Source organism: Micropterus dolomieu, linkage group LG20, assembly GCF_021292245.1.
Source record: "Micropterus dolomieu isolate WLL.071019.BEF.003 ecotype Adirondacks linkage group LG20, ASM2129224v1, whole genome shotgun sequence".
In the NCBI taxonomy this organism is placed as follows: Eukaryota; Metazoa; Chordata; class Actinopteri; order Centrarchiformes; family Centrarchidae; genus Micropterus; species Micropterus dolomieu.
The window spans coordinates 24,410,998-24,423,520 of record NC_060169.1 but is presented as its reverse complement, the minus strand read 5'-3'; the positions used below and the strand labels follow the sequence as shown (position 1 = coordinate 24,423,520).

Below are 12,523 nucleotides of genomic sequence, written 5' to 3'. Positions count from 1 at the left end.
TTTCCCACAGCTTTTCCCTGTTGTCCCCACCTTCCATCCCCCTTCTCTTACAGGTCTTGTCCTTTCTCTGTGCTGTCTGTTTGTGCCCCCCCATCCCCGTGTCTGCCCCCCTGTCCGGCCCGATGAAAAATCAATACATAATTAAATAAATAATAAAACAGACAAAGGAGTATATTAATACTCTCTTGTTAAAGTAAAATCTGTCTGGCACAATATGGTATCCAGTACATCATACTTTATACCAGGCTGCTGGGCAGGACAGGTTTAAAAAAAGAAAAAAAGAAAAAAAAAAAAGAAAGTTTTACAGTTTGACTTTTACTTTGAAAAATTTTATTTGACATAGAGTTTACTCCACCTACAGTCATCAGTGATTCACAGTGAATGTGACACGTTTGTTATCATGGACTGCTTGATAAAGTGTAATATGAACATACTCAAATACTTTGGTGGTGAGAAAATTACTAATTTTAGGGTTACAAATCCAGTCCAGGTGTATCAACATGGTGTGCTTTCCAGTGTGTGTGTGTATGTGTGTGTGTTTGTGTGTTTATCCAAACGGCTCTCAAAGTGTTTCCAGTCTCAGCCAAGTTGTTCCGAGGCTGTGAAAACATTCCCAGTTCTGGGAATGCAAGGCCCTGGCACACACACACACACACACACAGATGCACCTCAGTCAACCAATTAGGTCATCAAGGGGATCTCTCATCACAAAAACAGGCTCATTGCCATGTCCAAATGATGGGGTGCTGACATACAAACACACACATGCATGTGCACACAAACACAGTCGTGATCTTCGTCTGGCTCCAAACTCATGAGACGCTGATCCACAGAATACACATACATGTGCGCACAGTTACACTCACACCGCCCCTCTGGAAACTCAAACACACGTGGCCCCTACTCATTATGGGTCCACTGATCAAAAAGAATGATGCTCCCTGTAACTATCTACCAGAGGATGGTGAGAAAAGAGGAATTTGGACAAAAGGCGGCCCGTTGCGGCTCGGCGGCGGCACAGACCGGCAGCTCATGGCGGCAGCCCCCTCTGTTTACTAGCGGCTAATTAATTCGCCACATATGCTGAGAACATCTGTCGCTAGTGACCTGCCGGGAGAGCAGAGGACGCACTGCTGCGACGGCCCGCTCCCCCCCCCACTCTCATTAGCACACACACATACAGTTTCATATACACATACACGTACACATAGACATGGATGAAATGTATGCACTTGTGTGTGCAGACTCACATTGCTTTACATGCCAAGATATAGCCTAACTATGTTGAGACACATACACAAACTTTGATCTGTCTTTAGTTTAGGATTGTTTAAGTTGTTTCCCTGCAAGATTATTAGAAATTAGAGAGAGTTGAACAATGCATAACACATGATGACTATACTCAGACATACAGGAATCACCGGTGCAGTTATCTACAACATCAATTTTGACTACAAATGCTCAAATATATACTATATTTTATCTCCATAGATATTAAGAGATTTTGGGGAAGCGTTTTGATTTCTGGATATTTACCTAAAAGGCACGATGATGCTGAACAGAAAATATGAAGCATTAACTTAAATTCATAGTTGTCCAAACAATGTAATATTTGTATTATGCAAAGGTGTAGTCCGTTAAAGGACAGCCAACTTTCAAAGTTGTCAAAAAGCTATCTGATGTAGGCAGATATTAGTAAAGACAGATTCAAGGACTTCCATGATGCCTGTCATTTTTACTGGTTTTATCTAAATTTCTAATAAAAATCTAAACAAATACAAAACATTTCAGAACATTTTCAGTTTATGCATTTCAGAATAACATTCCAAATTCCAAAATATTGATCCAAATTGTCATGTGGCCCAGTGTTTGTGTGTATTTGGAGAGTTGTAGCTGAAACACAGTAAACACATAAAATACAAATCAACACCACAGTTACATTGATCCTAATAAAAGATGGAGGAAAGAAGACTCTATTTATCATAAACACAATACTTCTCTCATGTCACTGGCTGTGCTATGTATATTTTATTGGTGAAATAAAAAAATTTAAATAATGTAAAAATATTGCCAGATCTAACTAATTTGGTACAACATTTTGTTCTTTGCCTTATGTCATTGACTTTGTTTATTAGTTTGTAAGTAAGTAAGTAAGTGTAAACTGTATGTTTTTGCACCTCTAATTCAGCGCCTCTACAGAATCAAACCTATTCCACAACTTCAGTACAATGTTGCACGCCTTTTGTCTGCCGCTCTGCCCTTCATGCTGCGCTGTGCCAAAGCCAAAGTTGGTGAAATAAAAAAGTGAAGCCCTGCGAGTGTGCAAACCGCAGCACCAGCAGAAAAACTCCCACCAACCAATCAGATTCATTAACCTCCACTATCCCACATCCCCCCGGGGGGACCTACAGAGACAAAGACAAACTCTCTCCCCCTTGTGTCCTGCGTGTCCCGCTCTTTCCTCCTCCCACACCACATAACACCCACCCAGTCCCCCCACCCTCTCTCACACGCCACCCGACAACCAGGTTTCAACACAGGAACTAACAGGAACATAATTAACAAAGTACAGGTCTAACTTCTTGCCACAAAATATTAAAGACAGAGAATCATGAATATGGGCCACTTTTTGAGGATTTTGCACTCTATTAAAGTACTGCCAGTCAGGAAATTACTATTAGTCTTAGTTCTCATAACTGGGGAGTTGGGCTGGAATGACATTTTGATTATAGCTACCGATAGCTGGTAAGTAATTCCATTATTATTTCCATATAAAGATATTTGAATTTCATTATATTTATTTAAAGACAGTCAGCAGTTCAATTAGGTTGTCACCTCACCCGTCCCAGTTAATTCGGTGAGGTATTAATTAGTTCTCCTCAACCTTCAGCTCCACTGAAGGCCTCTAAGGCAGCCAGCCGGTCAGTAAACCAATCACTCAGTCAACTACTCTTGCCATAACTCAGTCAACCGACCACCAAACAAGTCAACAAGTCAGCCACTCGGTGAAGCAGCCGACCAAGCATCCAGTCAGTCAAGCAGCCATGCAGCCAGTGAGCCCCCCCACCTGTCCCTGCTAATTTGGTGAGGAATCAATTAAGCCTGTGTTTGCTGAGTTCTCCTTGCCTTCAGCTCATCTGCTCCTCTCTAATGCAATTGTCCTGTGTGCTGCGTGCAGAGCGGCATAATAAAGTGATAAGGCTAATCAGGTTGGCTGCTCCTCTCCTCTCCCCATACGCACACTACACTTATTCTATTAGATGTGTAATGAGATTCTGCACTCCATCAACACGATGCCGCTATGTGCGTGTGTGCACGAGAACAAGTGTGTGTCCTTACGTGTGTGTGTGTGTGTGTGTGTGTGTGTGTGTGCGCGCCGGAAAGTATGAATGTGTGTGTGTTTGAGCGGGAGAGCTTCTGTTGCAGAGGAAATTTGCTCCATTTACATTCTATCATTAGCTTGAAACAAATGTGCCCTTGAGCTTAGCGCCCCTGTCTCTCTCGGCGGCAAACACTTTACTTTGGCAGGCGATCATAGTAACATGCGCATGCACCAACAGACGCGCACAGACACACGCTCCTGAGTAAGACACTTCAGTGTATAATCGAATACAGAAATGCACAAACACGCGCTTAAATGAATCTAACGGCACAAAATATTACTCAAATGAACGTGTAATGCTGCATGTGCGGGTGTGAGATCATTAGCTTAGGAATCATCTTACTTTTCATTATGTGCGCACGCACGAAAGCAAATATGAATACAAACACACACACATTTTCACTTCTATCTATCCACTCATCCCTTCATTTATCCATCTAACTACCACATCTTACCTATCACACACACACACACCAGTCCATTCAACCAACCACCAACTGACACACACACATACACATACAGCCCCACTCCCCTTCATCCAGATAAGGAGAGAGAATGATGGTGGCGTAGATGTAGAGGACACGGGGCTCTATGATGTGTAGAACAGTTCTGGTCAATGGGCCAGATAATGAGTTGCCATAAACAGCAGCAGTCTTCCACTGTCCAGCTCAGCTCATTACCGTAGCTAGCATATGTAATCAGTGTGTTGCTGGGGCGTGTCTTAATGTACTCTACTCTGCTGTTTCTCAAAGACAGGGTTGGGCCCACAGGGTGGGTCACAAGAAGGTATGAATGGATCAGTGGATCATCCTCGGGAAACATGGTGATTGGTATTCAAAGCCTCGAACGCTGGCCGAGTTATGAGTCTTCCCAGTTCCTATTAATGTAATTTAGGCTAAATAAGCTATTAAAGAGTACATTATGTGGTGCACTATAATCCATTTTAGTTGCCCATAATGGTTGTATTTGTAAGAAATTAAAATTAAAATGGAAAACAATGTTGAAGCATGAAGTCAATGTGGCTGAAATGGTTTTATCTCAAGCAATATATAAAGCACAAGCTTATATATTCCCTCTTTTGTGATTGACTTCATTAACATAAATCAGTGTGAAGACAAAACAACAGAGGGTACGCAGTATTTGGGTATTTTGGAGGCCAGAAAGCTGTCGCAGAGACATAATTAGAAAACGCACACACACACACACACACACACACACATACAAACACAATATCAAGCTGTGCACATCCTCATTAACTCCTCGAGTATGATAAAACATGGTTCTATCTCATCCCACCCAAGATTCCATAAAGAGGAGATAGTATTTCAAGCTGCCGACACTAAATCTCTAATTATAACTTTATTTGAAGAAAACAAGGGAGCACTTAATAAGCAAATGAGAGTGATAATAACTGGGAATATGGATTGGACCTAACAGACTAGATTATAGGGGTGAACCCCTGCTGAGAAACAGAGAGAGAGAGAGAGAGTTGTAAATAATGTGAAAGAACAAGTAAATTATGAGGCTAAATACTCAAAGCTGTAATTATGCCTTTCTTTGAATAGACAGAGATGAGTGGGTATGAGGATGATCGGATGAAAAAAAGTTAACTGCCTTCCTCATTTGCTGTCATTCACACACAACAGACGTTCATTTTGCATTTCTATGTTGCCTCTTACTTTTTCTTTGTAGGTTTTTCATTGTGTTTTGTTCACCCAGATTTTAAAAAGAGACAGTTAAATTCATTCAGATGTGCAGATGAAGATGCAGGTTTATTTAAACTCATAAAAGGGGCCCTCTACTGATTTTACAGGTGAAGATCAGTTCACTCTTCATGGGGAGTACTCCTCAGGCTGTGAAAACAGTACAATATAACAATTCAATACAATTTCTCAAGTCTTGGAAAATAACCTGATCATGCCATTAGGGTTATTTTCACTTAGAGATTTTTACATTTTTAACAGAAAGACTGTGGAATAGACTGCGGTAAAGAAGCATTATGGGAAGTGTAGGTGTTTTTGGAGCATACTAAGGACTAAATTTAGGATATCCTGGCCTTGGTGGCATCGATTTGGAGCGTTCATTTATTAATCTATCTCTTACAAGTCCTCCTTTATGGGAATATAACACTGCATCACTGGATTTCTTTAAAGGCAGGGTAGGTAAGTTTGAGAAACTAGCCAGAAACTGCTGGATTTTGAAAGTATCCAACAGAGAAACTCCCACCCAATCCCTTCTGGGCTCCTTCCAAAGCCACGCCCCCAAAACACGTGAACGCGCGTTGCCGACACCACAGGAGGACGAGGACAGTGTGACGAGCAGAGAGCAGCGGCTCACATCAGGGATAAGAAAACATCTAACTTTATCATTATGAAAATAAACAACTAACCCGGCTGTTAGTACTCACTATCAAGCTAGCATGTTAATATTGGATAGGTTTAAAAAGACCAGTAATCAGTAATGAGCTGGCTAGATAACTGTTAGCAACAGGTAGCTGTGCCAACAGCTGCGGGAACATTGGGCAAAGCTAAAAACAGGCTGATACACATTTTCCTGTTTCCATCAGTTACACTACACGAACGTGTATTTCGTGTAAGACTCATAACATGTACGTTGTTTTGCATGTTAGAGCTTCCATGGTGACAGCATTATTGTCTCTGATGAGGACTGCACCTCAGAGCCAAGCACAAACCGGGACAGGCCCGGGGTCGAGGCAAAGCAGAGGAGGGAGGGGTGCCGGGGTCCGAGGAAGAAGAGGCAGAACGGGGAGGACGAGGTGCAAGCTTCACGCTCCAACAACAGCATATTAACAGGTATATCTATACATATACATTTTAATATTAGTCTATTATCTCCCAGTGTACTTGTCTCAAAGTTTCTCTGGTGTTTCCCCCTAAGCCCTTTGATTGTCAAAAATAAAGTGCTTTTTAAATGTAATCCATCACTATTGTTATTACTTTTTTATTATTGTTTACTGATTACAACAACTAACTACAACTCTGCTTCAGCCATCGGCTCATCTGTGTCATGTACATTGACCTGGTGTGTAATGTGGACATAGAAGTCCTGTTAGAGAAAAACAAAACCCTGTTCAATAAAAATATCTGATCATGTTGATGAATGTTCTGTCCTATTACACCGATCTTTCCAATTTGGGGTTCTAACAACTATATATTCCTTTACAGGCCAGAATCTGAGGACTGTGGCCAATATCCAGACTACAGTGTTTCCATGCACCACACAAGGCTGATCTTCCAGAACTAGGACAGAGTAACAGACAGTTCGTAGCGTGGCAATGTGGAGCACTTGGTCACAGAGTCGTGATACAAAGTTGCTGTTTCTGGAAGATATGCAACTATTCTCCTGATCCACCAGGACAATACAGAGGTTTAATCCTAGCAGGGTGTACGATGTAATGTCACCAACTGCTACACAAATAATTCCCTCCACTGTGTGAATGAATACCTGTACATTGTTTTCTTTTTATGCCAAGGAGGGTAGAGAAAATACAAAGATATTGTTCCCTGTTCTGGATAATATTTTCGTTCTTTTTTAAATAAAACATTGAAAATGATAAAGCATAAACAATCAAGCAACTACATTTATGTTTTATGTCTGAAATAATGATATCCAAATGTGATATAACACTTGTTTATTATATACCACTAAAACTACAACCTAAATCACAAATAGATCATTTTTTAAAAAAATCAATAAAAATAAGTATATACAGGAAGAGACAAGGTGTGTCCAGATGTATCGACTGATTATGAAGACAGTTCAGACTTTACTCATAGCATCGTATCGCTGCTGTGGAGATGATTAAATATATCACAGTCACCTCTCTAACATAATTACCACATTTCAAAACCAACCATATTACTTTTTGTTTTATATTTTGCTAGCAACACAGTTGGGGCAGGGACACCTGACTGAACCCCATGTTGACGGGGATCATCAGGTCTCCTGGTTCTGCTTCTAGGCATCTCCTCAGTAGTAGACAACCGGAGGAGGAGGATGGCACTCTGGTGGTCTGCGATGTAACTGTAGTCCTTCTCCACCTTCAATGAGTACAAGCTCCACTTCCTGGACTTTTTTTTGTACACCTTGCTGTACCTGATAATACAGAAAGGAGGATCAGCTTAGAGAAAATTTTGCCCACCTGACATTGTTCTCTTATAGAGTAATTAGTAAACTATTTCCACATAAAATGCAATCAATAACAATAAGTCAGCACCATCTATCTGTATTCCTCATACTGTTTAATATTTTTTGACTCATCACTTATAAATGTATTGAGTAAAATGCACAAGAGTACTCATAATGCAACATACTGAATTGTGTCATCAGCTTTTCTCCTGGCTGGCCTGTGGACACGGTGGTTGTAATCCAGGCCAGCCAGCATGATCCGATCAGTGTACTGGTCAGAAGCACAGGGTGTTGGAAGACTGCAGGTGACCTGAGGGCGCAGTAGAAATAAAACATACAGGATTTTTTACTTCTGGTAAAATAAGTAATGGCATAACAGCACCAATTACAGTAAAAGGTTTTCACACAGTAGGTTTAGCTACGAACAATGTCAAACTATATTATAGGTAGCTTATATACCAGAAACACAGATACTTGGGGACCTTTAGCCATCATTGTTTATGTATACTAATGTTGAAATGTCTTTCTCATAACTTCAAACACAGCTAAATCATTTGTAAAAGAGTAACATACAGATAAACAACGCCTGCAGACACAAGATAATTACACAAACAGATTAGATACAAGGTGTAAAGACAGGTATAAAAATAGTATTAAAATAAACCTAGATGGTGAATAACTAAACCGGCGCAGTCTACACCTACATTGTCTTACCTAATATTAGCGTCGGAAATCACAGCTTGCGCTGCTATTTTCCAGCTCACCTACAGCTAGATATAATTCATCGTCTCTACTCTGGCTCCTACACCAGCCTGCACTCGGAGCTACCGTTAGCTGTATGCTAAGTAGGTAGCTACGTTTGCTAGCGATGAAAGTAACAAATTACCATCAAAATGATAAAAGCCAGATTACCTGTCCAGCAGAAATAGTTGTCAATCACTATCGTTGAAAAGCCACGCAGGTATTACCTCCACCGGTCTGACCGCTTCGCTCGTCAGGTCTGACAGAGCTTACCGGGTGCGCGCACAGGGGCAGCTCCTGTAGCAGCCAGGTAGCAGCACGGCTGGTAGCCATGGCAGCGAGGAAGCGTGAAAGTCACCCAGCCAATCATTGCATTCGGTCCGAATGCAATGATTGGCTGTGTTTACTGCAGCCCTGAGAGGACTACAGACAGCCGATTTTTATACTCTCTTTTTCAGAGCACCTAACTTTTTAATATGCATTGGTGTATAAAGACAATTCAACAAACTGAAAATTGAAAATTCGACAAGAAGTGTTTCAGATGCAACTTGCCTACCCTGCCTTTAAAATGTTAAATACTACAGTAAAGTACCTAATTTTCATAATTAGCCTGGAATGAAGGCATTTTACTATAATAGATAATATGATGTCATTCATATACATAATAATGTATTTTACCTAAATATTAATATATTATGACCGAATAAAAGCACTGTAGTTCATTGTTGGAGAACTGTTATAAATCCTCCAACCACAAACATCGTTTGTAGCTGCCCTTTACAACTACACATAAAAATGTTTTCTGATCTCACGCCGCTATCAGCAGGGCCATATCATTTGCCATTGCCTTCCAAATGGAAAAAGAAATCTGTCTTATGATGTGACAGGGCTATGGATAGGTTTAGGCAGAAACATGACTTGCGGTCACTTATATTAAAGTCTGATGTTTTGTTGACCCATCAACCTCGCCCCCCCCCTCCTCTGACCTCAACCTTCAAGGTCTCCGTCAGCACCGTCAAACATTCTTGTGAACAAAAAACAGTCTAATCGACAAAAAATTACTCCACCTACAATTAAAGGGTCACATGATACAAAATGACCCCCTTATGAATTTGCTATATACCTTGCAGGTCAAAACGAGTTTGGAAATTTCAGTGTGGACAGCCTCTCCTTTCCCTTTCTCGGTGTTTTTTTTGTCCTGCACCTATATCCAACTAAGGTTGGATGGTCACACTATTCACCATTTTTCACAGGATTATTTTACCCATCGCTAAAAGACACACCGGCCATTTAAAGGCAAATAGTTATTCATTTTGACAGCCTGACAAAACGGCAAAGACCTCAAACCCACAACATGATTAAATAATGTCATGTGTCTTAACCCACTGAGCTGTCTGAAAGAATACCAGCCCTATCTAATCTTGTGGTAGAAGTCATTGCAGTTGTAGTTATGAATTAGTGGTACTGTTAAGACTTTTTCACCCCAATTTAACATACGATCCAAGCTCTCACCAAGGTCTCCCTCCCTCTTTGTCTATCACACTCTCTTTCACTTTCTCTCTGTAACCCCTTTTATTCCTCTCCGTCTGTTTCCACACTGTTACCAAATCTCTTTAGATTTGTCTGGAGCTACAGGATATGAAATTGACTTGTAAAGAGGAGACAAGTATTCACAGAGGGTTTCGCCATTCAAGGTTGATTTCATTTTATTCGCTATCAGGGCTGTCTGTCTGTTTGCATGTTAAAGATATGAGCTGGGTGTGCATGTGTGTGTGCGTGTGTTGCTCTGGTGCTTTGTGTCTCTGCCATTCAGCCAGCTGTACATATGTCACACAATCTCACTTTCTATACATGGTTATATTTGACATATGCTTAACGGGGGCCAGGGGGATCACTCGCAGCGTTGTGTGCTTATGTAGGTGTGTGTCCCTGAGCAGCAGTCTGTGCTCCTGCACCAATCCAATGAAGTTGTCTGAGATGACAGCTTCATTATCTTGTATAAAAGTGGAAAATTGGAGGCTTGTCTCTCTATCACTCTGAGTGTAAGTATGCTGAAAAACAAAACCTTAACACACGCCCACCGCACACACACACAGTGGGACAGACAGCTTTATTCTTTCTTTTCTTTTTCTTTCCTAACTTGTCTCAGGTGTGTGGTTCAATCTCTTTCTCACACTCTTTCTCCTGTGTGTGTGTGTGTGTGTGTGTGTGTGTGTGTGTGTGTTGGCAGCTGGGACCAGTAAGTGATGACTGTGTCTAAATGTTGATCACTGGGAGATGCTCTGTTGTTCTGAAATGAGGTGGTAGGGGAGATGTGTGTGTGTGTGTGTGTGTGTGTTTATGTGTGTGTTTTGGGGGGTCGCTGGCAGATGTCAAACAGTTGAAGCCTCACACAGCCGTGCTGACAACTCTCTTAGTAACTGGGCAACTTAGGGGGGCCAGACAGGTGTGTGTGTGTGTGTGTTAGAGAGAGAGAGAGAGGGAGGGGAACAGACGTGACCTACACCCCTCCATCCCATCCCATCTGCATCCTGACATCTGACAGGGGCATCACACCAGGCCAATCCACCAATCTATGTGTGTGTGGTGCCTCATATCCAATAGAAAGGTAATAGTATGTAAATGACCCCACACATGTCATCCATGGGAAGATGGGGATGGACACACACACACTTTCTTCCCCTCTCTTTTACACACACACACACACACTTCATGCCCTCAGGGTTGGGGGAGTCTCGGCCCTGTCTGATTTCTTTGGGTCAGTTTCTCACACTTCTGACAGGGTCACACACCTCTCCTCTCATTATTAACCTGCAGTAAAACGCCACACAGCCAAACATTGAGTGCATAAATTGTTGTGTGTGAGTGATTTCAAGAGCAGAGAAGTGTGTATGAAGAGAAAAATGACAAACTGTTCATGTGTATGTGGGAGGGAGATTGAGACAGGTGGAGATGGAGTAACTGAGGTGTGTGTAGGAGTGACAGATAGAAAGAGAGTCACTCCGTTGTGTGTGCGTGTGTGTGTGTGTGTCCTCGGGGCATTACCTATCACATTAGCGATATGACAGACTGCCCAGCCTCCTCTCTCATTTCCTGTCAATCAAGCACAGTACATCACATCATTCAGCCAACAATACCTCACTTTAAAGAGAAGAACCACCCAATTACAGTTTTAACATGCTACCCCTGTGCTTCAGGATAGTTTAATGTATATCTGTGAGCATTCAGCACCATTTAGTAGCCTTCACCTTTACGGCTCCCATCTGCAGCCATATCCCCGCGGTGATTTCTAGTCCCACATAGGCTGCTTTCACTTTCATTTGGTGATAATATGCAAAATTGCCATGAGGGAGAAGATTGTTTGTGAAAAAAAATGGATGCAGTGAATATATTTAGGTTGTCACCTGTTATTGAGGCTTTTGTACAGACTACAAACTGCAATAGGGGAAGAACAGAGGCAAGGGGATCAAAGTGACATGAAAACACACTGCAGAAAGAATAGTAAAGAGTCAGTGTGTGTGTGTGTGTGTGTGCAGGTGTGTATACACACATGTCCAGGACCTTACTTTCTGCTCCCATGATTCACAGTGTGCTGTAGAGATTAAAAAAAAAAATGAAATTCCATCAGAGTTACTGACAGGATTATAGTGCGTGTGTGTGTGTGTGTGTGTGTGTGTGTGTGTGTGAGGTGACAGGTGATGAGAGTCCTGCACTGTGGTCACTGCTGATATACAATAGGATTATGATCAACACCTATCTGTGTGCGTGTGTGTGGTCTTCTTTTACTATATTGGTGGGATCCAGAAGCTGGGAGCCCACTATTCTTGTGGGGTCCAACAGCTTTGTGGGAACCAAAATGCTGGACCTCACAAGTTTAAAGTAAATGTAAATGCTCCGTATTTGTATATCGCCTTTCTAGTCTTTCGACCACTCAAAGCGCTTTTACACTACATCTGCATTCACCATTCACACACATGTGGCAACCCGCTCTACCTCCTGAGCCACAGCAGCCTCTGGGCTGTTTGAGGGTTAAGACTTGGTTTTAGGGTTAAGGGTAGGGTTAGGGTTAGGGTAAGGGGCTAGGCAATGCATTATGTCTTTTTATTATTCTTATATAACTTGCATTGTTTATTCCATATTTCTAGATTTATTCATGTCAACTGTATGTTTGTCTACGTGTAGCACCTTATCACCAAAGCAAATTCCTCGTATGTGTAAAACACTACTTGGCAATAAAGCTCCTTCTGATTC

General features: G+C 41.7%; 1 protein-coding gene across 1 annotated transcript in view; it reads right to left on the bottom strand.

The window, feature by feature from the left end:
• Positions 1-11,355, bottom strand: part of greb1 (growth regulating estrogen receptor binding 1) — an 87,224-nt gene extending 75,869 nt beyond the window's left edge. The window contains exon 1 of the mRNA XM_046033180.1: positions 11,318-11,355. The gene's annotated coding sequence lies outside the window, so the exon portion shown is untranslated. The remainder of the gene's footprint in view (positions 1-11,317) is intronic.
• Positions 11,356-12,523: the final 1,168 nt, after the last annotated feature.